This window comes from Octopus bimaculoides, chromosome 3 (genome assembly GCF_001194135.2).
Source record: "Octopus bimaculoides isolate UCB-OBI-ISO-001 chromosome 3, ASM119413v2, whole genome shotgun sequence".
In the NCBI taxonomy this organism is placed as follows: domain Eukaryota; kingdom Metazoa; phylum Mollusca; class Cephalopoda; order Octopoda; family Octopodidae; genus Octopus; species Octopus bimaculoides.
The window spans coordinates 103,539,808-103,545,643 of record NC_068983.1 but is presented as its reverse complement, the minus strand read 5'-3'; the positions used below and the strand labels follow the sequence as shown (position 1 = coordinate 103,545,643).

General features: G+C 36.8%; 1 protein-coding gene across 1 annotated transcript in view; it reads left to right on the top strand.

The window, feature by feature from the left end:
- Positions 1–4,399: 4,399 nt before the first annotated feature.
- Positions 4,400–5,836, top strand: part of LOC106878243 (nuclear hormone receptor family member nhr-48) — a 329,560-nt gene continuing 328,123 nt past the window's right edge. Inside the window, exon 1 of the mRNA XM_052966399.1 lies at positions 4,400–4,779. The gene's annotated coding sequence lies outside the window, so the exon portion shown is untranslated. The remainder of the gene's footprint in view (positions 4,780–5,836) is intronic.

Sequence of the window (5,836 nt, the reverse complement as noted above, 5' to 3'; positions counted from 1 at the left end):
AAAAGACACCATTTCGAGCATGGCCGTTTTCGTGCGGGTGACACGTAAAAGCACCCACTACACTCTCTGAGTGGTTGGCGTTAGGAAGGGCATCTAGCTGTAGAAACTCTGCTAAATTAGATTGGAGCCTGGTGTTGCCATCCAGTTTCACCAGTCCTCAGTCAAATCGTCCAACCCATGCTAGCATGGAAAGCGGACGTTAAACGATGATGATGATATATATACACACACATGCATATATACATCACTATCATTTAACGTTCATTTTCCATACTGGCATGAGTTGGATGGTTTGACAGGAGCTGACCAGCTAAAGAGCTGTTCGGGCTCCATCTCTGCTTTGGCATTGTTTCTATGGCTGATGCCTTTCCTAACACCAACCACTTTACAGAGTATACTGGATGCTTTTACGCAACACCAGCATGGGTGCTTTTCATGTGGGACCTGCACAAATGAGCCCACAAGATTAGGGATGCTCAACTGGGGAGGGTTGCAGGGAATAAGCCTGTATGCAAGGGCAACCACACTTTTACTTAGCTCGATGTCTCTTTTTAAGCACAGTAAACTGCCAGGAGTCTAGGTCCCCTGTCACACACACACACACACACGCATATACATGATGGTAGTCTTTTGTAGTCTGAGAAAGACAGTTCTGTAATTTCTTACTGAATGCTCTGCACAAATAATTTGTTTATAGTGATTAAATGTTTGTGCAGTATATTAGCTCACTCCCTCCATCAAATTGATGTTGCCTCAACAGGTGCGCTGTGTTACTTCTTTACTACCCACAAGGGGCTACACACAGAGGGGACAAACAAAGACAGACAAACGGATTAAGTCGGTTATACCGACCCCAGAGCGTAACTGGTACTTATTTAATCGACCCCGAAAGGATGAAAGGCAAAGTCGACCTTGGCGGAATTTGAACTCAGAACGTAGCGGCAGACGAAATACCGCTAAGCATTTTGCCCGGCGTGCTAATGTTTCTGCCAGCTCGCCGCTGGCAGGTGCGCTGTGTATCACAGATCAGGTGTCAAAGTAACCACAAAGCAACATGAGATGAAATGATTTGCTGAAGAATACAATGCATCATCTGGTCCAGGAATTGAAACCATGACTGCGAGATCACGCGTATAAAGAATGCACTAGGTATTTATGAAGACAACTTTACAACTGTAATGGGCCATAAGTGGAAGACAATCTAACATAATGTTATGTGTCATGCACCAAATTTTAACTTTCTCATTTCTTTTTCAGATGTATTGACACCAACAAAGCAAATTCCAATGAAAAGCCACATAGTACCAGTCACAGTGATTTGTAGTTGGGAAAGAACTCTGGTAGGGATGTGTCATTAATGGCTAACAATCAGAAACATTGTCAGTCATCAGACTTCTTCAGGATGGCACCGTTTGTCCAGCAGGTCCAGGACATTATCAAGAATCCCAGCTGGTCCATCATTGGGGGATGGGGGGTGGGGGCTCAAAATGGGAGAGTTCACTATTAGTTGTGTGGTACAGGAGGAGGAGGAGGACATCAAGTACAAGCCCTACACAATAAAGAGAAAGATGTTCATGACTGGCAAGGTCTGAGAGAACAACATAATTCAATGGAAGCAGTTGCTAAACAAGTTGAAGCACTTTGAGAAACCTGTCAAGCTCTAGTTCTTCCTCAATGAGAACTTCTAAAAAGACCAAAAAGTGAACAAAAGGAGCAACATATTGCTTCACTAGACTCCAAAGACTCACATCAAGTTCTCATCATCTCTAATGGTCCTGGGGCCCATGTGCATCAAAGACCATATTATGCTATTTCACTTTTCTTGTAGGACTTCAGGTTCAATACCATCATTTGTATTTGAGTACCAAAGGCAGTTCACAGGTTACTAGATCTAAGTTTAGCTAATTCAGATGAAAATAATCAAAACCAATTTGGAGTTGCTTTGAGGTTTATTTGAAACTGCCAGTAACAAGAGCCTAGATCTTTTCGCTTGCATGTATACATACATATGCTAAAGGCATCCATTAGTCTTCTGAGACTATGAATCTGCACCTGAAAAATCTTGTTTTGATCTTGTTGGCAAGTAATGTCTATTGTCAATGTAAGGACCCACATGTGAGTGACAGACTTATCTAATTTTTTAAAAAACTCTCGTCTGTTTGAGACTCCAGCAGAAGCAACTACCAGCAACATTCTCTCACCTTTCAGCGTTCATATATGCATTCATACACACACATATATATATGTACATGTGTGTATACACCCTCCATTTTCGCTGACTGCATCATAGTCAGATAATCAGCTGACTGACAAACGTTAACAGGCTCGTTTCGTTAACAGGAAACCCAAGGTATTGACCTGAGTTTACTGGCTGTAACTTATATTGATGAAGATGATGATGATGAAAATGAAGATGATGAAGATGATGGAGACATAATAAGAAGATATTTTGAGATATATACATTAAAAAAATTTTTTTTCCTGCCAGAACACAAAATGTGTTCCTGCAAACGCATTGCACTCGCAAAAAGGTCAGTCCGAAGCTTCGCCAGGCGGAAAAAAACGAGAATTTAAATTTACTCAGACTACTACAGTGTAAACAGACTGCAAGTCTAGTAGTTTTTTCTTCTTCTGGGAAATGCATTCCAGATGTATTTTGAGAAATGATTGTATTATATTAATCATGTAGCTGTAGGTAAAGCTATTTATCAAGTCACTCTGTAACGACAAATCTTAATAAAATTTGAGGATTTGAATTTTACGAGTGTTCGTCGTGAGTTTAAAAAGACATTACGTTAATACATGTGCCTCAAATTTTTCGTTTTCTTTTGTTTAAGTTATACATTATGTGAAGTTAATGCATTACTGAACCAGAAATATTTTGCCTGAAGATCTATCTATCTATCTGTCTACCAATGTGTGTGTGTGTAACCATACACTGTGAAATACCCGTGTCTATGTGTGAGTTATATGAACAATTCGTTTAGAAAGACATCTGAAAGTTGATAGTTAACGAAGTAACTGTAACCCCCCTCGAGTTTTAAGCCTCCCCTTCACACTTGAGGGTGGGGGCATAAAACTTTTCTTTCAAAATATTTGCATCCGCTCAACAAAGAAAAAATACACAAACTAAGTAATAATTACATAGAATTAAGAAAAAAAAGAGAGGATGTACAAGTCTGTTGATTTAGAGGTCACGACCTGGTCAGTTAAGTATAAAAAGATCCTTAGTACTTCGCTATATAGGCCAATGTGGTGAGTATGTCTAGCTATGCTTATCGCAGAGTGGTGATTTAAGGAAGCTGTGCTTTATACATCTTCCCGCTTCTCCTGACCATTCTCATCTCATCCTAAAGCAGAAGTCGAAAAGAAATTACTTTCGGGATTACATTTACTGACTTTTGTTTCCTCTTAAACAACTGTGACTGTACCAGCGGGAAATTACTGTTTGATTAAAGTTGTGTGATAAAGGCGGGGTACGCGAGTTAGTTGCGGTGACGGCCGAAATATATTAGAAGGCGAGAGAGAGAGAGAGAGAGAGAGAAGGGGCTTCTATACATCACCTTTCCGAATAAATCCGGAGACGTACCTCTATGTAAGAAAGTGAATATTGATAGAGATAGAGAGGAAAGAGAGAAAGGAAAAGTGTCGCGTGTTTGAAGAAGTTGGAAAGGAGAAAGGGTAAAAATAGAGGAAGTGTGTCAGAGTGTAACTATTAGACAGATTACAGACAGAAATAAATATAGACAAGGGGGTTTCATTGAAAAACAACAGAAAAATTATTTGTAATTTTGCGTTTGTGTTCTTACGGCAACGTACGTACGTGTGTCAATAGTAAAACTGAGAAAAAAGCCTAATTATGAAGTGAAGAAAGTGAAAGAGAAGTTCATAAATAGATATATAAACAGAAGAGAGAAAAACCCCGTTTCAATAAGAAATGTGTTTGAAAGATAGTTCACACAGGAGGGAAAAGGAGAGAATGGGTGTGAGTACAAGTGATAAAAAAAAATCATTTACATCGGGAGAGACAGACAAGACAAGATGATAATGAAAGAAAGAGAGCCAGAGAGATAGAGAGAGAGATTAAAAGTGTGTTTGAGAAACAGTAAAGACAGACGGTGTGTAAAAAAAAAAACAGTGTATGTGAGTGTTGATTGAATAAAAGAGTGCGAAGTGTATGGGAGAATGAAAATGAACGAGAGAAAAAGGAACAAAATGAGTGTTAAATGAACATCAGATAGAAATAGAGGGAGGGAAAAGAAAACTAGAGAGATAGAGCGAGAAATAAAGAGAAAGAAAGATAGGAAGAGAGAGAGAAAAGTTAGTATTTGCGTGTGTGTGCGCGCGCGCGCAAGAGTGAGTGATAAGAGATATGGGAGGGGGTAGCGAGGAAAACTCATCAGTGCTGTCTGTAATACAAAACTTGCCAAGTATTAAAGGCCTTTCCAGTTCAGGTCGATAGTGCTTTGCCACTGTTATTGTTGCTAGTTATTATCAACAGCGGTAGTGGTAGACCGTGGCGACGGCGACGGCAGTTAGTTATTAGTGGTAATAGTAGTAGTGGTAGCAAGCAAAAAGAGTCGGTGGTAGTAATGTGACGGCGGGTCTGTCTGTATCAGTAGCAATGCTGTCTAAGTTAAGATAGAGAGAGAGAGAGAGATGAAAGAGACCAACCAGTCAGTTTAGTTAGTAACACCTGACTAGGAAAAATTGTCTGCTGGATTATTTTACATATGGCAGACTGATGATATATCCATGTCTGGAAACCCCGACTTTCAGGTAGGAGCAATTCATTCAGAACGGAGATAAACCACACCTTATAAACAACTTCGATTTTCTTTTTTATCCCTTAAAAGCAAATTTAAACATTATGGTTTTAGTTTTGTTATTGATGTTTATTGCATGTGTGTATTCAGTAACTTTTTTTTACTTTCTTCTATTTAAAACAAATCGATCTCTTAAAAGAAATGTACTTAATAATTTATCAACGATTACCACTGCTTTGATAACTTTATAAACCATTTTAAACGTTATATATACATATATATATATATATGGCTAAAACGAACGATGGCCTATATATATATATATATATATATACTAGGTTTTGTTTATCGTTCAAAGTTGCTCAGTAAAAGAACATAGGTTATGATCTTTGTTAATACACACACGGTTTATATATATGTATATAAGGAAGAGAGTACAAATATAAATTTTGTTAATTTATTAGAAGCTGATTCCTCACTTTTTCCATATTCTAACTTCTGTGGTTGATCTCTCTTTCATGTATATATATACCTATATGGTTGTAAAAGTTTACCTATATATATGTGTGTATCTCAGATTGAGATATGTGTGAATCAAATGTTTATATATGTATATATATATATATAAGTTTGTATAAATATATAGAGACGCAAACGGTGCGTATTATATGAAATATGTCCCATGTATGTATATATATATATATATATATATATATATATAAACTATGGGCATTTGCGTAATTTACATTATAACGTGTTGTAATATGTATTCTCACCGCAAAGTTGTGATATTAAGCTCAATAAGTTGGACAAACAGATATGTTTGTGTGTGTATATATATATATATATATATATATACACACACATGTGTGTATGTATGTATATGTATGTATGTATATGTATGTATATATATGTATATGTATGTATGTATGTATGTATATATATATGTATGTATATATATATATGTATATATATATATATATATTTGCATTAATATATATATGTATGTATATATATATATGTATATATATATATATATATTTGCATTAATATATATATGTATGTATATA